This window comes from Poromitra crassiceps (assembly GCF_964638095.1).
Source record: "Poromitra crassiceps genome assembly, chromosome: 5".
Classification (NCBI taxonomy): Eukaryota; Metazoa; Chordata; class Actinopteri; order Beryciformes; family Melamphaidae; genus Poromitra; species Poromitra crassiceps.
The window spans coordinates 28,984,920-29,007,419 of record NC_139642.1 but is presented as its reverse complement, the minus strand read 5'-3'; the positions used below and the strand labels follow the sequence as shown (position 1 = coordinate 29,007,419).

The 22,500-nt window shown below is 44.3% G+C and overlaps 1 protein-coding gene across 2 annotated transcripts in view; it reads left to right on the top strand.

Moving 5' to 3' along the window:
* The window catches only part of pik3cb (phosphatidylinositol-4,5-bisphosphate 3-kinase, catalytic subunit beta), an 86,436-nt gene that overhangs the window by 5,710 nt on the left and 58,226 nt on the right, over positions 1-22,500 (top strand). For both annotated transcript variants that reach the window (XM_083637911.1, XM_083637910.1), the window contains exon 2: positions 14,407-14,484. The gene's annotated coding sequence lies outside the window, so the exon portion shown is untranslated. The remainder of the gene's footprint in view (positions 1-14,406; positions 14,485-22,500) is intronic.

Genomic DNA, 22,500 nt, shown 5'->3' with positions numbered 1-22,500 from the left:
GCTGCTGCAGTAGACCTGCTGCAGTACATGACAGCGTATTATGAAACTGTACATGGAAATGGGGATTTGCCGGAGCGAGCAGCATGACTCACACTGACAGATGAGAGCGGCCTGTTGGAATTCTCCACTTTCCTTCACAGCAGGCCGGGACCTGCCAAGGAATGCAGGGAAGACGGAGGGAGATGAGTCAGGAACAGGGGGAGGGAGAGAGACGAGGAGAAGTTACAGTGAAATAATGCAGGTAAGAGCAGTGAGATGTGCTGACTGAGTGTGGGTGAAGGATAGGGCTGTCCCCAAATACCATTTTTTGGGCTTTGAAGCTTCAGTGAGAAATATTCGAGTAGATTTGAAGCTTCGGCGGGGTGTGGGCCCATAAAAATGAATTTCCCGATTTGGGATCAACTTTAGAGAGTTCTGCTTTGATGACAAAGAATTCAGCTCTATAACTAATCGTTGAAATGCGCTGTTGTGGGTATGATGTGCTAGCTGTTAGCTCAGAGGCCACTGGAGCTACGTCAGCAGGCTAGCAGGTCAGGCCACGGTTAGCCTAACCGCGACTCGCTTAACACTAGGGCAGGCAATCCAATTTAGCATCTATTTTTAGAGAGTTCTGCTTTGTTAAAAATAATTCAGCTCTACTCTGGACATATGAATCGATAATCGAGGATTAAAATAAAAATCGATTAAAAATCGGAGAATCTATTTTTTGAACCCAGCCCTAATTGTAATCGGATAAGAGCAAAAAGAGCTGGACAGAGACACATTTGGCCAGATTAACAACAAAGATTAAATGCAATGTGTCTCCAATCCTCATAGCAACTACGTAAATGGAAATGAATTTTAACGCAGGCAGTAGGGCTGTGCAATTAATGGGATTTTAATCTCAATTACAATTTTGGCTTGCCACAATTATGAAAACAAGATAATCGAGATTTCATATATTCAGAAAAAGAAATGCGGTATTGGCTCCATTTTATTCTGCTGTAGTAATCACAAACGAGACCGTTTGACCATCACAGTTTTACAAACCCCCGGCCCGATCCAAATGCTATTTGCACTTTGCAATGGCGTTTTAAATTGTTGTTTACATTCGCTTCAAACAAGCCGGCCAATGACATCGCTAGAACGATTTGCCACTCCAAAATAAACCTAATTCTCCAGTCTCCACTGTCATGTGTGATGTGTGTCATTGAACGTTTATTTTGTTACATCGTATCATGAACCTATATCGCTTATTAAATCATATTGTGAGATTAGTTCACATGAGATTAGATCAGATCAGATAGACCCATCCTTATTTACAAGAAGTGATGTGCACAGCGAGAGGAATCTGTTTCCATGTTGTATTCTAGCGTGGGTGCATTTCCATTTATTGATGTCAGTTTAATCTGCCTATATCATCATATCTGGACACAATATGAATATTAGGCCATGTTAAACAGGAAGGGGCAAAGGGGAGTCTGAATGACTGTAGGATGTAACTGCGCACACAGATTGGTTACTTGGGTGAGAGACAGGAGGAAGGATGGATGCAGAGAGATGTAGAGAGAGCAGAGCGCTGCAGTTCTGCTGCTCACCTGTGGGGCTCCAGCCCTCTAGTCTGTAGCCTGAGAGGCAAACCCTCCGCTTCACGTCACCATGGCAACATATTTTCAACGCGTAGGCCCCTTTCTGCGAGTGCTAATAATGATACACACACACGCACGGCCACACTCCAGCAGGCACGTACACACAGTGGTGCCTTGTGATATCTCATATCATTTACATACAGTCATGTATGTAGACATGCATGAGATGAGGAATATCTGCGATGTGCGATAACATTGTTCAATATTAAGACCTGCACAGTAAATAAGCAAATATTGAAGTATGCACCTATTAGCTTTACAGTTCCTATGTCTTTCTGCTTTAATACTGCTAACATTGAGCCCATACATTGATGTCAATGCCAACAGCCCACAGGCATGGCTCTCTGTTAAGCCCAATTTATGCTTCGTCTGCCGACACTTTTGAAACGGTCGCCGACAGAAATGAGGACTTGAGTCGACACTTTCATGTGTCTGCGAGCAGCGTCTGCTACCTGGTGAAATGTCTAGTGTCACTGACTACGTCACATAATGTCGCGCAAGTCTGATTGGCTATATAGACGGGCACGCGCGACTTCCTTGTTTTAGTTTTCGCTGAAATGAAATTAATGAGCGTGTCCCCGGTATTTTTATCAGCATGTCCTTGATGTATGACTTCGTGAAAATCACAAAGAACACCGTGACCAACTTCCCAGAGAGAGAGGAGGTGATTGTGTGGTTGTGTGTCGTTATATGCGGCTGCAGTTACATCTTGCCTCCGACGTGGGTTCACTGACAGCATTCCCTCTCTTGCCTGTCTGCACTGCACTAGTTCTCTGCCTCCCTCTGTCTCTAGCATCACGTGACCGTTGCGCCGCGGAGAGAAGCATAAATGCAGCAACATGAGCGACACTTTATTTTTCGTCTGCGACCATGTGCTGAGCGACACTTTCTAATAAGTATAAATTAAGCTTTACTGACTCTAGTTGAAGCTTTGGCGGAGGGGCAGAGTGCACCGCTGCAAGGGACACTTTAAGGTGTGCACTGGATTTACAACACAAGACAAAAAGATTATATGCTGAGTGTCTGTGGAAAACTGTGCATACATTTCTATTCAGACATTTGGCATAACAACTTCGGTAGAAGTGTCATGTTATGGGAATAGATACAGTCGGTCTGTGTGGGAACGCCCACAAAATGTTATACGGCTGGCGCGCGAGACTAGACGGTGGGGGAAAACCCCCATATATCTCAATGGGCTGACTCACCAAAGGACGTGCTGCGGCTCTACACCACAGGATTGGCGATTCTAGAGCTGGTACATAGATGTCTGTTCAGAGATGTGCGTTTACTGCAGGGGTTGAATCCCCGATCGTGCTCTGCCTGGGCTGGGCTAGCAGCTAAATGCTAACTATGCTCAATGGGGAGAACGGGAGGATTTCCCCCACCCTGACCACGCCCCCAGCCAGCTACCCCAGCGTCTATGACGAGACATCGCCTAAATCTATAGGGATGTAACGCTATATGGTTATAATAAGGTTTAACGCAAAACCAAGCAACCGTGGTTTTATCATACTGTAATACTGTGCCCACAATATGTTGCACAATGTGCAGGACGCCACTACAAATAAGTTCACAATGGAGGGCCCTTGTGTAAACATTCTCATATTAGTTTCAGTTTTAGTTCAATAAAGCGACAGTTTTCTTCTGCAAAATACTTTCCTCCCCCGATGGGCCTTAGTACATCTAATTAAGGGTAGGGGGGTTAATACCGTGAAATGCCGTGATATTTTGGTAGATACCATACCGTACCATATCGTATTGTGAAAATGCAAACTCATGACCTACATAACTGTCCTCATTGCCCTATTGTATATACTGTCCATAGGTCCATAGGTCTGCACATTGTATTTGGCTTGTGTTTCCCCTTCCTCCTCACACACTGTATTTACTGTGTGACCTGTGGCTGATCTCAGACAGATGCATCATCATGTGTGTGTCAGGTGCTGTGCTGTAATTAGGGATTGTCTTTCTCCTGCCTATGATGACGACAGCAGTTTGCTCTCAATTTGTGCGTACCGTCTCTTTATCAGCTTTCTCTTCTCCATCTGTGTGTGTGTGCGCGTGTGTGTGTGTGTGTGCGCGTGTGTGTGTGTGTGCGCGTGTGTGTGTGCGCGTGCGCGTGCGCTAATGTGTGTGAACGGTGCCGTGCCCCATGCAGGCAGAGACAGACCTTTGTTCAGCCAGGCTGGCAGAAGGTAACTGATTTACAGCATCCAAGGGAACTCTTGGGAACACACACACACGCACGCACACACACACACACACACACACACACACACACACACACACACACACACACATACAGTTTGCCGCGAACAAATTAGGGGTGAGGGGGGGCAATCAATACAGCATAGTATCGCGATATTTTGTGGGCAATATATCGTATCGTATCGAATGCCAAGTATTGTGATATTTTATTACATCAAATGTCAAGTGCATGCAACATTTATGACAGGTTTTTATAACAGTGTTGGTCAGTGTGTCTGCTTGACAATCCCATTTTACTGCAATACAAATGATTGAAGTGAGATAAACAGACTGGAAACTTTATCTCATTAGATAAAACACATGTTGACAAAGTTTTTTCCTTTGGGGGAAAAAAGATAATAAATCACAATATATCGCATATCGCAATACTGAATATATCGCAATACTAGCATATCGCAATACTATCATATCGTGACTTAACTATCGTAATATCGTATCGTGGGGCATCTGGTGATTCCCACCCCTGAACGAAATACTTTATACACTGAACTTTCCTTACTTTGACAACAGCAACACTGTGTGTGTGTGCGTGTGCGCGCGTGTGTGTGTGACTGTATATGTGTCTGTGTGCGTGTGTGACTGTATGTGTGTCTGCGTGTGTGTGTGACTGTGTGTGCGTGGCTGCGTGTGTGTGTGCGGTGCGCGGGTGTGTATTGTTTTTGGGTTGGAGAGACAGTGCTCTTTTGTTTATGGCGGTTGGCGAGGCAGTGATGATGCATGGCCTCATGTAGCGCCCCCCCCCCCCTCCAGACCACTCTGGGCTGGGGTTGGGATACAGCATGATTGTGTGTTCTGTGTGTGTGTGTGTGTGTGTGTGTGTGTGTGTGTATCTTTTTTTGTCTTTATGCGTTGCCGCTCGTAAAGGCTAAATTGAGCATCTTCTCATTGAGATCATCATCCTGTGTATTTGACATCTGACTCGCCCAGAGGCTATAGAGTCAATAGAGTACCACAGGAATGAGCCCTAAGACCCGGATGTTAACACTTCCTGCTTCCCTCCTCTCAAAGTCAATGGGGTTTTTGTATGGGGATTTTGGTTTGGCCTGCAGTTAACAAAAGTCTATAAAACTGCTTCTGTGACCTTTGTCATCAGCAAGATCATCTTCACAAATGAGGACCACTTTTATGACCTTTGAAGCGTAAATGCGATTTAAAAAAATGGCTATCATGTCTTTTCAGGCTCCCAGGGCTACGTCACTGCCAGGTAAGGAAACAATGATGCAGTGACTCAGGACTAGGGCTGGCTATCGTAAAAAAAAATCGATACCGATACCGGGAGTCAGACCTTGACTTTGATACCGGTTTCCTGGAATGACAACTTTATTCGTTACTTTACTTTCTCTGTAATAACAAAAATGTAATGTTTCAGTTGTAAGAAATAAGTCCAAACTTTTCAATTTCAACATTGTTATTTAGAACATTATTTATTTTACACACCACCACACAAAATTACCTCCCCCCCTCCCTACTTCCCTCTCCCAAACCCATCCCTCCAACCTGTCACCAGCAGGGCATAGCATGGAGACGCTTCTGTTGTCCGTCTCTGAGGACGCACACGTCATCTCCTTCCCAACATCTAGGTGTTGTAGCAGAGAGGCTAACAATGAACACAGACAGTCGGACACTGCGTCTCTCATTGCGACACAAGAGTGGGCAGGGTGACTCTTCAATCAAAACACACGTGTAAACAACAGGACTCCTGAGCATAGTAACGTTAACTAGCTACTAGCTATTAGTCAAAATGAAAAGCTCACATCAGCCAACGCAATGAAAAAAGGCCCAGTTAGCGCCAACAACAATTTATCCAAATAGCTATTAATTACCTGAACATGCCGATGAAATTGTCGATGCCTTAATTAAAGTTTCGTCATCCATGGAGGGTTCGTACTTCTCCGGGCCTGGGGCTGCTGCCTGCTGGATACCTGTTGCTGCTAACGTTAGCGGCTAGCAAATACGGTAGGCTGCGCTCTTCAGCTTTTAGAAATATTTTGTTTGACCGCGTGTTTCCGCAGGTTAGATGTGAGTAGCCAGTTTAAGCACTTCAACCACTTGCGGTCGACTCTGCACTGACTCTGACTGTGTTGTGTTGAAGCTGCAATGGTGACGTAAAGTAATCTCACGCTTGTGTGCTGTGTTCAAGGACAACTCGGAAAAAACAGATGAGCTCTCGGGTATCGAAATATTTTGCATCGGGATTTGGCACGTGAATTGATACTCTGTAGTATCAACATAATTCGTCCGGTGCCTTAAAGGTATCGAAGTTTGATACCCAGCCATAGTCAGGAGGACAGAGAGACTGCATGGGGCCTTCAGGGGCTTCTGCTGATTAGGTCACTAACTAACTAAGACCGTTTATTGGCCTGAAGGACACTGGTGAGTGAGGAATGTTTATGGGGATGGTGATGAGGGTTCCCCAATGACTGACCCACATGACCCATTCAGGGGCAAATAGAGTGTGTGTGTGTGTGTGTGTGTGTGTGTGTGTGTGTGTGTGTGTGTGTGTGTGTGTGTGTGTGTGTGTGTGTGTGTGTGTGTGTGTGTGTGTGTGTGTGTGTGTGTGTGTGTGTGTGTGTGTGTGTGTGTGCGTGGGTCGACATGCCCCCAGGTACAGAGAGGGTTGAATAGTTTGGTCGGCTCGGCATGCAGCTGATGAAGCAAGCCCCCAGTCATTTTGGGATCCTGCATTCCTCGCATTCCTCTCCAAGGGGATGGGTGGAGGAGAGGAAGGGTGTGTGACTGAGTGTGAGTGTGTGTGTGTGTGTGTGTGTGTGTGGAGAGAGAGAGTGTGTGTGTGTGTGTGTGTGTGTGTGTGTGTGTGTGTGTGTGTGAGAGAGAGAGAGAGAGAGAGAGAGAGAGAGAGAGAGAGAGAGAGAGAGAGAGAGAGAGAGAGAGAGAGAGAGAGAGAGAGAGAGAGAGAGAGAGAGAGAGAGAGAGAGAGAGAGAGAGAGAGAGAGAGAGTGTGGAGAGAGAGAGAGGGAAAGTCGTGTGAAAGCCTCACTGGGGTCGGTGTGTTTATGCAATGATAAGAGTGAGAACAATCTGGGGGGGGAGGCTCTAAAGATGAGAAATTCTTTCTTTGTGTGTTAATGAAAACGTTTGCTTCAGATGTGGTTACGGAGTGTGTAGAGAACTGTTGTGGCGCGTTTCACAAGGAGGTGTGTGTGAGTGTGTGTGTGTGTGTGTGTGTGTGTGTGTGTGTGTGTGTGTGTGTGCCAGTCCTCCCCCAGACAGGGTGGGGTCTACTGCTCATACGTTATTACTACTCTAAATCAGTACTGTATGTGCACTATGTGCTTGTACGTAAGCAGCCACACTGGCTTCATATAGAAGCCGTAGCCCACATCACTGCTCTCTGCTCTGTGCATTGTGTTATGTGATAAATCAGCCTTCTAACATTTTAGCCAATGGCTCAGGTTGCGTAAACGAAGCAGCGCTTTGGTGCTCCCTCTCTGGCTGCCATGACATCATTCCAATTGCAGTAAGTGTATCAGGGTTCCTACGCAAGTCTGGAAAAGTATTAAAAACGAATTTGATCATTTCCAGGTGTTGAATAGTTTTGGAATGTCAGGAAAAGTATATGGAAAATGTTGTGGTTCAGGTCCGACCGATACACACCTAATTCTAGCTTGCCTTGTATGTTGTTGTAGACCCAGTTTGAGTTGACAGTTTTTGTTGTTGTGAAGAATAATGTTCAGATAGAGGGATGCTCTTATTACCCAAGCTGCTGTCAGCATGCATTATATTAAATACCAACCAGATCCAGTTCAGTCAAGAACTTACTGTGGGGTCTGGGAAAGATATGGGATTTAAAAATGGACACCGCGCACGCCACGTTGACACAGAATCCTGGATCAATTGTTACTTGTGGTCGCGTTGGGTTGCATTGCATGGGATTTCCCAGAACCCATTCTTCGTGATCCATTGACTTTGAAGGGCAGGTCAGCATGCTATTCGGGAAACTCCACACACACGCGCACACGCGCACACACACACACACACACACACACACACACACACACACACACACACACACGCACACACACACACACACACACACACACACACACACACACGCACACACGCATGTGACAGTCAAACGAGCCTCAGCCCTTTAGGTCAGGCCCACTGCCCCACTGAAACCAAGATGATGTCATCATTTGATGTCAGATTGAAATCAGCTACTGTAAGACTGCCTGGAGCTGCACAAAACACCATACTGATGAGAGCTAGAGGCTGTCATTGGTTGTCATTGGCAAGATTGTTAGAACATAATTTATTTTAGTATAAATACAAAAGCACAATTTGGTGTGTAATGCTGGGGTTTTCAGACCCCAACATGTCACCTGCCAAAAAGGTAGAGCACCATTGTACCATAGCAATCGTTCTGTTTTTCTCTGTTGCTGTCTTAGGTCTGGGCAATAAAAAAAAAAAAAATAGAAATACAGTATATGTCATAACAGTCTATCGATAATTACCGGTATTGAGAAATTGTAATTACCTGGACAGGATAGGCTGTTAATGAGTTGGAGAGGGAGCACCCCCCCCCCCCCCCAGGCAATCATGAGGGAAACATTGGAGGATTTGATCAAACTGTTGTATTATTGTATTGATAAAGTGTCTATCGCAAATATATATTGCTATTGTTGTATCGCCCCAAGCCCATATGCTGTCTCTCTCTCTCTTTCTCTCTCTCTCTCTCACTCACTTCTAAAATCAAAAAGCCTACAGTGCCTAAAAAGTAGGGATGTGTGCGACTAGTCGTTTAATCGTTTAATCGCCTACTCATTTATTAACCGTTTAGTATTTTACTAGTCGGTTAAACGCTGCATCTTGTTCTTCACGCCTCCGCCTCGTTGTAAACAGGCTGAGCAGCATCTAACTCTGAATTAACTAATAATTTAGCAAATTGTATGTAACATACCAAATAAAAGCAAACGGCAATGTCTAAGAATGCAACGCCGTAACTGGCTCGTTAAGTCTCACATTCCAGGGAATTACGTTAACATCTGCGGGTCTATTGACGTTAGTGGCTCGAGCGCAACTCGGAGGAGAGAAAACTATCTGAAGCTTTCTTTGTTGGAGTCCAGGTATGTTTTACAAGAAAGTGCTTGTCATTGTTGATGATAACGTTATCTCACCTGGCTAACAGTGGATACTCGCTTGCTTGCTGTGTACCGCTCAAAGTAGTAGGCTACGTTCTTTATTTTACCCCCTTCACTGTCCGCTCCAAAAACAACTCTCTTATTTTGCGCCGTGACCGCCGGAAGTGTTAAAAGGACCTGGAAGAATTTGGCCCACTGTAAGGTCTGAACATAAGGTGAATACTTTGATATAAAAACCAATAAACGGGGCAACTCCAATCTTGAACAATCTCAGCATGAGACACCAGCTCTATTATTCTTCCGCTTCCAGCATAACCTAGCGTCAAGCGCCCCCACAACAACAACACACACTTCCGTTTCCTGTCTTCAACATAAGAGCCTACAGTGCATTGGCTGTCTAGAACGTAAACATAAATTATATAGCACCTTCATAAAAATAGCTTACACAATCATGCAAGACACGCTGGAACTCCGTCCTACAACATTATTCATAATAAATGCCATGCATTGCATTGGCAAACGTATCAGAAATGTATTTCTCTTTAATTTGTTCACCTTTATTCAGTCAGTTGTTGTTACATTAATATAATTTAAATTAACAGCTTGTACTGAATGTTTGGGCTAAAATAGCTCCTAAATACACAAAACATTTGCATTTTAAACTTTTAAACTTTTTATTTAATATGTATATTAAATTGCGAGTTTTCTTGCTTATAGACTAGTCGCAAATACAATTTGAGACTAGTCGGCGGATGTTAATTACTGGCGTGTCAAAAACACACACACAGACACATAGACACACAGCACACACACTGAGATGCTGTAGGTCATGTGATGCTGCGAACTGAATCCAGTCAGTGAGTTAAACATTGACTGTCTCGGCCCTCAGATTTTATCATTGTATTAAACGACCACGCACTTCCTGGAACAGCTCACCCACTCATGGTTTTAATGTATATTGTGTGTGTGTGTGCGTGCGTGCGTGCGTGCGTGCGTGCGTGCAAGTGTGCGTGTGTGTGTGTGTGTGTGCATGTCCGTGTGCGTGTGTGCGTGTGTGTGTGTGTGTTTGATGACTACACATTATTTCCATAACCAGTTTCTGGGGAAAGGAAGTGCCCTCAGTTCTTTCTATGAATTTATCTGCCACCCCACTGCAACTGTAATTAAATGTTACATGTTTCTCTCTATAGAAAGTCTCTCTGACACACACGCACGCACACACACACACACACACACACACACACACACACACACACACACACACGCACACAGACACACGCACACACACACACACACACATACACACACGCACACAGACACACCACAGTTGTTTTTCTGAGCCTCTCTGGGTCACACCCTGGTAAACAAGATAGAGCATCTTTAACAGTGGGTAAATAGACAGGAAGCTTGTTGGCGTGGCCCCACCCCTCACTCGAAGAGAGAGAGTGAGAGTGAGAGAGGGTGTGTGTGTGTGTGTGTGTGTGTGTGTGTGTGTGTGTGTGTGTGTGTGTATGGCCTGACTGGATGTTGCAGTATGTTTGTTTACCATGGCGCTGGTCAGTTTACATCTGGGTGTCCGTAGTTGCAGGGCAGCTCTTTGAACCTGGAGATGGAATAGATGGAGAAGCCTATGGAATGACTTTAGTGTATGTCGGCATGTACAGAGGTCATGACCTCACTCCTACTGTTGTATCTTGTAGTTTTGAGCCGCCACACTTTAGTTTTTATATTTTTGGTCTAAAGGTTGCTGTCAATTGATTAATCAACTAATCGTGAGCTCCAATTGTCACAATTCCCTGCAGTGCTGGGAGTGAACACCCGACAGTTGTATAAGCCTCCAGGTGTACAGTAGTTGCATTATGCTATAACGGTGCAAACACTGGTGAAAGTGGGCCGGAACCCTCCGGTGCGCAGTTCCTTTAAGACTTTCTGTGCCTGAACGCCGTTGGGGGAAGACATGCAGCTGCCTGTCAATCAAAAGCCGATTGCTGCAGAGTGCAGAAGCAATCACGATCGCATAATTTCCAAGGAAACACATGGCTGACGTTATGTCGCATAAACAACAGTTGTCTGTCTCATAAATTGCTTCTAAATTGTTCCAATGCAGTGTTTTAAACCTGTCAGTGGTTTTAATCGTGCTGTCTATCCACCTTATTTTTGTGAGGCTCCCGCTGCAAAATAATTCTGGGAGCAATATCCGGTCTCGTGAGCAGCTGTGTTTACGCTGGCTTGACGCTGCCTGGATAGTACTCTGCACTAGGGCTGTGAATCTTCACTGGCCTCACGATTCGATTCGATTACGATTCATCTGTCAACGATTCGATTCGATTCGATTAAACGATGCATCACGATGCATCGCGATGCATCTTAAATCGATGCATCACTTTTTCCGCAATACATGATTTATTTTTTCTCACTTTCTTTTTTCTCACTGTGTGGCTACTTTTAAAATAAAAGTGCATTTGGAATTGCATTGTATTATGATCCATAATTAAAATAAACAACTGCATGTACTTACATTCTATTTTATTTGATTATAATTTTTTTTTTTTTTTTTAATAATCGATTTTTGATATTTGTTAATCGATGCAGAATCGTGCACGTCCGCATCGCGATGCATCTTATAATCGATTATTTTTGACACCCCTACTCTGCACTGTAGCCCATGACTGCAGCGCAGCGCGTCCCTCCTCGCATCGCATTTCCTTGTCGAACTCCGACGTTAAAAGTTTGCTCGTCACAAAATAACACTCGTTTTGGGAATGTAGCCTAATGATGTTATCTATCACATCCGCTAACCTGTTGCTCGTTGAACAAGTCGGCATTTATCAGCTGCACCGTTTACAGACGGGTACATTGGACGGGCTGTGTTGTGTCAAGCTAGACGTAACGGGGGAAGAGGACAGCAGAAGGAAGCAGAGAGAGAGAGAGAGAGAGAGCTTTTACGCATGGTTTCATGGCGCCTCCGATGCGTAAAAGTCCTTCATCGTTCATTCAGGAATGTTTTCAAGATGGCATTTGATTGTCTTGTCTGCCCACCCAGTGCCCAATTCGGTGTCTGTTCTTTGATTCCTGGTGGGAATCTTTTGCTTTGGATAAGGATTTCTCTGCTGACTGCATGGATTTCGTCTGTGCACAATCTAATGTGCTTTTTTCCCTCTGTCTCCTGCATTATGAAAAGCTTTATAAATCCAAGCATTAGGCTAATTCTCAGTAATTTACTTAGGTTACTGTAGGCTACATATTCAGCTTCCAGACGGCTTCTAGAAGAAAAACAATCTTTTAAATGGAACAAATGGAACAAATGGAAGACTGATGCTGATTTGCAAAATGCAATTTAAAATGTGCATTTTTTAATCCATTTTCATATTCTTGCTTATTCATTTTCATATTATTTGTCCTTTGCATAATTCATTTTGCCTTTACTTTACCATTAGACAACTGTTTTACTTAAAGCACAATTATGCCACACTGTATACAGGTTAATTAAGTAGGCTACTAACTTCCACAATAAATAATTAAATAAATAATTTGCTATAGACTACATGATGTAAAAAATTTGCGTGTTCAGGAATGCATGAAGCTGGGGCGGGAGGAGAACAATGACGCGATGAAGGTTGGAGTAGTAGTTCCGGGAAGAATTTCAATCCACTTTCACCCCTGGGTGCAAACACACTGGAAATGGAAGTGAGGTGAAGCACCTGGAAGCTTTCATTTTTGATGCGAGTCGCGAGCGATTGTGTGCAGCCAGGCATGAAGTCAGTACAAGTTGTGACCGACGCCGAGCAGAACAGAACAGAACAGAACAGAGCGCTTCTGGTGTGAACGGCCAGACTTCTGCTCGAGCTGAATTTACACACGCCACACTGCTTCCGTTTCCAGTGTGTTTGTGCTGTAAGGCCATCTTCAATGGCGCTATCAGCATAGTTCTCTTTAATATTAGAAATGTTGAAGGTGAAGCAGAGTCAGACAGGTTGTTTTTTCACAAACAAAATGCATTGCTCTGCTTTTGCCCTGCTCTGTTTATAGATGAGCATTTTCAGTCTGGAGTTTAGAAATTGGTCTGACGACCAATGTGCTTTGTCAGTTAGTCTCCGCTGTGACCTTGACTGTCTCTGCTGTGACCTTGACAGTCTCCACTGTGACCTTTACCGTCTCCACTGTGACCTTGACAGTATCCACACTGTGACCTTGACAGTCTCCACTGTGACCTTGATGGTCTCTGCTGTGACCTTGATGGTCTCTGCTGTGACCTTGACCCTCTCCGCTGTGACCTCGGCAGTCTCCACTGTGACCTTGACACTCTCCGCTGTGACCTTGATGGTCTCTGCTGTGACCTTGATGGTCTCTGCTGTGACCTTGATGGTCTCTGCTGTGACCTTGATGGTCTCTGCTGTGACCTTGACGGTCTCCACTGTGACCTCGGCAGTCTCCACTGTGACCTTGACGGTCTCCGCTGTGACCTTGACGGTCTCCACTGTGACCTTGACAGTCTCCACTGTGACCTTGATGGTCTCTGCTGTGACCTTGACCCTCTCCACTGTGACCTCGGCAGTCTCCACTGTGACCTTGATGGTCTCTGCTGTGACCTTGACCCTCTCCACTGTGACCGTGGCCCTCTCCACTGTGACATTGATGGTCTCTGCTGTGACCTTGACCCTCTCCACTGTGACCTTGACCCTCTCCGCTGTGACCGACAGTCTCCAATGTGACCTTGATGGTCTCCACTGTGACCTTGACTGTCTCTGCTGTGACCTTGACGTCTGCCCTGTGACCTTGACAGTACGGGGAAATTATGGAGTATCAGAGAGGGATGAGGCAGTGGGAGGAGATAGTGAGAAAAGAGGGAAGGGTGAGGAGCGACAGGGAAGAGAGGTTAGAGGGGGGAGGTGTGTCTGTGTCTGTGTCTGTGTGTGTGTGTGTGTGTGTGTGTGTGTGTGTGTGTGTGTGTGTGTGTGTGTGTGTGTGTGTGTGTGTGTGTGGGTGGGCAGGTGTTTGAGTGATGTGTACTTTCTGTACTCTTATCCCCAATAGCTGAGGCCCCTTTGAGTGTGACAGAGAGCCTACGGCAGTCGGCAGGTCATGATGCACACAGACACTTCCGATGTGTTACTCTGTCACGCACAGACCATCAATCACCCGTCTACCTCCTCCTACCCTCTTCTTCTCTCACTTCCTCTGTCTCTCTCTCTCTCTCTCTCTCTCTCTCTCTCTCTCTCTCTTCTCTCTCAGTATACGTAAATGCACCCACTCAAACAAACGGCACCCACACTTTTCTCACATTCTGTGCCGCACACACACACACACACACACACACACACACACACACACACACACACACACACACACACACACACACATACCCTCACCCCTAACAGCAGAAACGGGTTTTGTCTCCTTTTTGTCAGATGCAGCGATCCAGCAGCGCTCCAGACACCTCCAGCAAGGAGCAGAGGCACAGGAAATAAGACTCCAGGAGACAGCAGGTGAGACCTTTCTGTCTGTGTGTGTGTGTGTGACCTACTTTACCTATGATTTACAGTAGCTGTGTGTGTGTGTGTGTGTGTGTGTGTGTGTGTGTGTGTGTGTGTGTGTGTGTGTGTGTGTGTGTGTGAGAGAGAAAGAGAGAGAGAGAGAGCGCAGGAGTGTGGAGCGCTGACTTGGCAGGAATCTGGGAGAGTAGGCTAGGCCTCGTCCTGACAGGCGGGGAATGTTTGGAGGTCAGCCGACGTGCGTTGCCTCAGAGCCACCGCGCGCTCTCCTGCACACCATGTCTGATGGCTTGTTGTTGTTGTATTCTTCTTATTGGCTGAGTTACTATAGGGCCGGAGCGCCGGACCTGTTTAGTACAAAGACAACAAAACAGACCAAAATACTTTTCTTCAGTTGTCACTAGGGATGGGCATTTCTAGCAAAAACACTATTCGAAATTCGCTGGCCAAAGTCGACTTTTATTCGAAATTCGAAAAAAAAAAAAAAATGTAAAAAAAAAAAAAAAATGTAATTTTTTTTTTTTTTTTTTTTTTTGAGTGAAATGTTGCATTGTCTCCCCTGTATAGTCGAATCGCTTGGTTTGAGCAAGTAAAACAATTTTTATAAGAATTTTAAGCAAGGTTTATGGAAAAATGAATGGCAGATGAAATCCCATGAAGAGGGAGAGGTTGCTTATAAAAAAAAATTACTTGCTCAAACCAAGCGATTCGACTATACTTAGAATCAGGGGAGACAATGCAACATTTCACTCAAATTTTTTTTTTTTTGAGTGAAATGTTGCAAAAAAACTTTTTTTTTTTTTTTTTTTTCAATAAACGAATTTCGAATTTCAATAATAAAAGTCGACCTTGATAATAACAACGATTATTCGAAAATTCGAAATTCGATGCCCATCCCTAGTTGTCACTAGGGCTGGGTGCTGTATTTCTTTTTCACATCTGTGCTGAATATAATCTTATGTCATAATTATCATAGTCCAGATTATTGAAAGAGCTAAAAGTAAAAAATAATTTAACTTGGCAACAATATATATTCTAAATTGCCCATACCCTAGCTTATTTCCTGTTGCAGTGTTTGCTAATACAATATCTGACAGGAAATAAGCTATGGGTTCAAACTGTTCCCTAGCAACACAATTCCATGAAAACCGCCTATGCTGTGTGATTGTCTACCGTACTATTTTAAGCCCATGAACAAGGAATATCAAAATGCAGTTTTACAATATAAAGGAAAATCATGCTTTGGTCTGATTAGAATGATCTGTTTCAATGAGTTATAACAACTGAACAATTTAAGAGCTTACGTTTTCAATATTTAGAACAGAACTATATGACGTGCAACATTGTCAGTGCATTTATGTATTGCGTGAAATTAACATTGTTAGGTGCTTCCTTAGGTTTGACACGTTGCCAGACCCAAATATAATCTCGCTCTTTGCATCAGTTTTGGTTAAATATCGCCAGACATTGGACTGTTTCTGTGACATTGCGTCCTTACTTGGTGCAAACTGAAAGAACGAGGTGTAATGACATCTGGACTCTGGACAAGTAATATAGCGAACCAATCAGCAGTCAGTGATTTTAGAACAAGTATGGGGATTGGGTGGAAGATGATGTCAGATTAATAATTAGAGTAGCAAACTTTGGCAGTGAATGTCTTGGTAGTTGGCTGATTAGCTCAGTGCCAAAAATCACACTGAGCACTATGTACTGTAGTTGTCACCAAAGGGAGTGTGTGAGTGTGCGCATGTGTAACCAAACTTTACCCTCTAGCAAACTCAAGCTATCTTATCCACAGCACTTGATCTTTTTCCTGGTCTTTGCACTCACTTGCTGTTTCATCATCGCACATTTTAAAATAAATACGACCTCATGTTCCATCACTCATGTTTACACACTGACTCCGAAACATTCGTCCGTCATTAAAGTTTTCAGGGCAGGTTCGATTTTCTGTTTTTTTTGCATCAGTCAATAACCTTTTGCGAGCTGTTTGACTGTTTGTGTTTTCAGACGACGGATTAAAAAAACGCATACGAAAAAAACTGACTGTGTGTGCAAAGACCTTAAGCATGGCTAGATAGCATACAATGCTGTAAATGGTAGTATAGTAATACAAAATAAGAAAAAGACCAGGAAAAAGACCAGGAAAAAGATCAAGTGCTGTGGATAAGATAGCTTGAGTTTTTTTTTGGCACTGAGCTAATCAGCCAACTCTCCCAGCCGAAATCCGCAATGCCGCATCACTGGCTACCTTCAAAACTCTACTCAAAACTCACCTGTTCAACACAGCCTTCCACAACTAGTCTTTTCTGTTCTATGTTGTTCTTTGTTGTCATCTATGTGTGTTCATCATCTTTTTGTGCTCTGTGAAGCGGCCTTGGGTTCCTTGAAAGGCGCTATATAAATCCAAGCTATTATTATTATTATTTTTATTATAAAAATAAAAGACTACTGTAGCAATGGCCAGTGTTGGGCAAGTTACTTTCAAAATGTAATATACTACATATTACTAGTTACTCTCATTTGAAAGTAATAAGTTACTTTACAATATTACTGTCTGTGTAGAGCAACTTATCACACTACTTTTGCATTACTTTCACCAAAACAACAGCAGCAGCAGACTGACATCGCTGCCCCGGAACCATCCCGAAAAATAATTTAAACCGCCTCGAAGTCAGTGTAAACCATCCAAAATTCTAAATGTTATTCTTTTCCTTTGTTATTGTCATCTATAGTGGTTATTTGCATAAAAACAGACAGTTTGATTAGGAAATGATTGTATCTTTATTTAAATATGTGGCATGGACTTGATTAAACTTTTTTTTTTAACTCAATTTATAACTTGAGTTACTTGACAAAGTAACTGGTATAATATTACTGAAATCCTAAAAGTAATAAGTTATATTACTAAGTTACTGCTAAAAGTAATATATTACATGTAATATGTTACTTTTGTAATGAGTTACCCCCAACACTGGCAATGGCTCTCTGCCTTCACTTCTGCCTCATGTGTAATGCCAAATACAGCTTCTATTTTTAACAGAAGGCCATATCACAACTTTTCCATTCACATCAGACTCTGATGATCTGCAATCGTTTTTTCCTGCCGCACTTTGAGATGGCAGCTGTGGTACCTGGAGATGGAAGCAGAGTGACAGCTCTCTGCCTTTTCCTCCTCTCAGAACCAATGAGCCTTTTTCACCTCAGCCACTTTGTGTCTAAAAGGCAGGAAGTGACACAGGTGCAAGCAAAAAAACATTAACGAGGGCTCCGGCACTGGAACACCTAAATGGATCGGAAGTTGGGAAACCCTCATTATGTTTTGCTCGCACCTGTATTACTTCCTGCCTTTTAGACACAAGATGGCTGCAGGTGGAAAAAGGCTGGCTGAATTCAGCAGCACAGGTGCAGCTTTCACATCTGTCAACAACCCCTTCTCCTCCCGTCAGTCAGTGCCAGCAGCCAATAACCACCAATAATCGGTACAGATGCCTCCCACCTGCTGTCTCTTTCTCTCTCTCTCTCTCTCTCTCTTCCCTCACTCCTACTCAATGTGGAAAAAATAGCTTGATCCAATTGTGGGCGTAACGCTCTGTCTCCTGTGATCCGGTCGCTCTTCTCCCCGATGCCGGCAACCTCACCGCGGAGCAGGTGGCGTTTTTTCTGCCGCGGTGAGAGAGAGCGTCCGTCACACAGCACCTGTTAACGAGACGGGAGAGAGCATGTCTGCACTCACGGCTCATTGGCAGAAATGACTTGTTGAGCACTCTCTCTCTCTCTCTCTCTCTCTCTGTGTGCCGTTCTTACGTTTTCTGTTTTCCAGCTGTTTTTCTTTCTAAACCCTGATACTCTGGCTGACATGAAGCGGTGTGTCGCGACCCCTTTCACTCACACAATCCTAGGAAGCCCTGCCCTCGCACCTATTCTTAAGAGTGTGTTTAGTTGGCATTATCCCTGCTGCAGTGCCCCTGCTACCCAAGTCATTATCAAGTCCGTGTACAGAAAAGTGTATTTAAACTGGACAATAGGACGCGCGCCGCCGCTACAGTGAACTAATAATAGATGTAATGAGAAAGCCGGTCTGCTGCTCGCATGCTATGGTCGATTTTGCGTTTCCCAGCTATGCAGCAACAGCGATATCATATGTACTGGTGTGATTAACAGAGATAATGCATTGAGTTTGGTGAGTCAATATTGATTCTTAAATGTATTCCCTGTGCGTCACCTTGCCGTCTAACAGACTGGCGTGTGCCACAGTAAATATAGCTAGCAGACAGACGGGGGGGGGGGGGGGGGGGGGGGGTAGTGCTGTGTGTGTGTGTGTCTGTGTCTGTGTCTGTGTCTGTGTCTGTGTGTGTGTGTGTGTGTGTGTGTGTGTGTGTGTGTGGAGCTGAGCATGTACAGATGGATGTATAAACAGGAGAGGCGGGCATCAGCGTATCGGTGATTAGAGCACAGTGTGTCCCCAGTCACCTCCACAGGGACACACGGTGACTGGAGCCAAAGACATCTGTCCCTTATCCGGGTGTGTGTGTGTGTGTGTGTGTGTGTGTGTGTGTGTCAGCCAGTGCCAATGTGTGCAGAGGGTGATTTGGCAAGATGGAGAGAGAGACCAAAATTGAAAAGTCAACTGTGTGTGTGTCTGTGTGTCTCTCTCTCGGCTCTCCACCACTTCACAGCGGCTACGGAGGCTGTATGACAGACAGGCCGGGATTTTCTATAAATCTATTTCCGAACTTCCTGCTTTTCAAGATTCTCGTTGCTGCTTCTCTCGTCGCCCGAAGAACAGCTCAATCAGCTCGGTTTGTCCTCGTTCTTTTACCGCGCTTATTTCTCTTGCGTGTCCACACATCAGTGAACTGTGGTAGCAGCCAGCACCCCTCAGAACTATTCACCTTATGTAGCCCGGCCCCACCCACTTGACCCATTGTGTCACGACTTCCTGTTCAAAACGCCGGCTGTTTTACCTGCTCAAACTAGTCTGCCTCACCTGGTCAAACCTAGTCTGACTCACATATGAGTCAGACTAGGTTTATGAGTCACAGGAAGTGTAAACACAATCAGAACGTCTGATTGTGTTTACACTTCCTGTTAGTCTCTCAAGCCAGACTGTCTCTTCTACATAAGGTGAATACCGCAACAATAAAGATGGCTTTACAAAATACACATTGTCGTTACAATACCAGGGTTTTTCCTGGCTCACATTACAATGGGCCTTTGGGGGGGTGACTACGCACGACGGTAAGCATGACCGCTCCACGTAACGACTGCACTTATGTAACTTGTGTTTTTAAAGCACCACAAGTTTCACAATTAAAGGCATTTCAACGTAAGAATGTGGGACTTCTTCTGAAATTCTCTAAAATGATACCGGAAAACATCTTTTTGAGTTTATATGCAGTCAGGGTTGTCCAGAACTCAAATATCCTCAAATATCAATCATTGTCAGTTTTTTTTACTTCTTCTTGCAACCCAAAATCAAAGAATAAAATGTCCCTCACACAATCTAGTAGTGGGATGTTTTAATTGATAAGGCTAAAAACTCTTTGGGGCGCCAAAAATTCCTCTAGGCAAGAAAAACCATGAATACCAAAACTGTTAATAGAACATTACTTTGCCTGCGACTAATGTGTTTCCTATTTCCTAATGGACAGATACAGCTGCTGTCAGTGTGACACTACCCACACATGTATCATCTCTCCACAGCCCTATATAGTCCCATAGTGTTCTCCTCTTATCTGACAAGTTAAAGGAACAGCTCACCCTAAAATCAAAAATACACATTTTCCCTCTCACCTGTAGTACTGTTTATCCATCTAGATCGTTTTAGTGTAAGTTGCAGAGTTTTGGAGACGTCGACCGATGTCTGCCTTTTTCTCGAATACAATGGAACTGGATGGCACTCAGCTTGTGGTGCTCAAGGCAGAGAAAAAATACTTTTGAAAAATGCAACCGTCCGGCACTGGACCACAGAAATGGGTCCAGTGCCAGGGCTCTAATCAATGTCTTGCTTGCACCTGTGTTAGTTCCTGCCTTTAGACACAAAATGGCTGATTTGGGTGGCATGCGAAATAGAAGAGGCAGATATCTCTACGGTTGATATCTCCAAAACTCGGCAACTCGCACCAAAACAATCTAGATGGATAAGAGGGGGGGAATTATTTAGTATTTTAGGGTGAGCTGTTCCTTGAAGGAAGATTGGGAGGAATCCATCACAGCCCATGTAACGGAGCACAGGTAGACTAAACACAGAGGTACTGTAGATAAGGAACGAAAGGGGAGGGAGATCAGGTGAAGTCAATGGAAAAACATTGACCTCAACAAAACCAAGGTGTCCATTCACCACCGTTTCTTTATTTCCTCTTTGCTGGGTCACAGTTTCCGAGGAAAGCTTCCTCTATGCTTTAAATAAAAAAAGAGCTGTTGTGTCACGCAACAGAGGCTACTCCTCACGTCAGCCTCACGGATGTGCTGTCACGACACAGCCACGCTCAACATCAACATTTTCGAGTTCCCAGTCGGGCATTTCAACAATGACCCCTGAAGTCAGATTTCCCACTCGGGAAGTCGGAAGAACCTCACCAAACCCGGACCTCAAAATTCAAGATGGCTGCTCCGTGCTTCAACACTAGTAAAAGCTGTAGTAATATACTGTTTATTTGTGTTTCATTATATCAGTCATACTATGCGCAAAATACCGCATAAGGGTGTGTGTCGACATAGCGTTTGTCTGCATCTTTTCGCCGTGGAAAAGGTGCTGCCTGCATGGAGCACTTTTTGTGAGGAGAAGCAGATGATAACGTCTGCTGCTAGCTTACCAGCTGCACTAACCACCTAACGTAACGTTAACAGCACTTCTAGCAGTATTTAACAATACAGTGTTTTGTGGAACAGGCAAGGCTTATAAATAAATACATGTCGGGTATAATCCATACTGCCTTTATGATCGCTGTTACAGTAACGTAAATTCAATGATTATCCAACAAAAACGTCTAATTTCTCAGGATTTGAAAGCACTCCGCTCCGCAGCGCCTTTCTGGAGCTGCCGCCTTTTATGCACCTTGCCGACGCTTTCCGTTGATCTTAACGAGGAAAGGGCGCTAGTGCTGAGACAAAGAAGCTAAATTGACACGCAGCCTAATGCATTGGTATCAACTGGTATTGCTAATGGCTAACCTGGCTAGAGTTAACCCCACAGTGTCCATCTTGGTTTTCTGACTTGTTGTGCTGGAATGCAGGCAACTCGGGTGGGATGTTATTCCCAGCTCTGACTTCAGAGCTAAATGGAACATTGCTTTAGACCCCAACAACTCCAGATGCTCAAATATTCCGTTTGAGACCAGAAACAAGGAAGAAGTCCAGAATGTGTCCAGGATGGACAAATAGGTGTTATGTGTGTGTGTGTGTGTGTGTGTGTGCGTGTGTGTGTGCGTGTGTGTGTGCGTGTGTGTGTGCGTGCGTGCGTGTTCAGCATCAGCGTGTGGATATGCCTGTGCATTTGATTTCATCATTTCCTGTTTCACAGAATCTGATGTGTCAGGCCAACTTTGCATACATATGTTTTTCTGTGTGTGTGTGTGTGTGTGTGTGTAGGAGGTTGCTTTGAATAATGATCTGCGGTTGTGATAATAGCAGAGTTTATGTAGCCTTTAGTACAGTGAGGGACTCTGGCAGTTTATGAGTAATTTGGTGTTAAGTGTTAAGAACATTTGTCTTTTTGCCCCTGTATGTCTCATCAGGAGAGCTGATGTTTTGTTGTCTTTCTCTGCAGTGACTGGCTGGACTAAACCAGCAGCTTGTTTACATGGTAGTCTTGTTGTCTTTCTCTGCAGTGACTGGCTGGACTGCAGCTTGTTTACATGGTAGTCTTGTTGTCTTTCTCTGCAGTGACTGGCTGGACTGCAGCTTGTTTACATGGTAGTCTTGTTGTCTTTCTCTGCAGTGACTGGCTGGACTGCAGCTTGTTTACATGGTAGTCTTGTTGTCTTTCTCTGCAGTGACTGGCTGGTC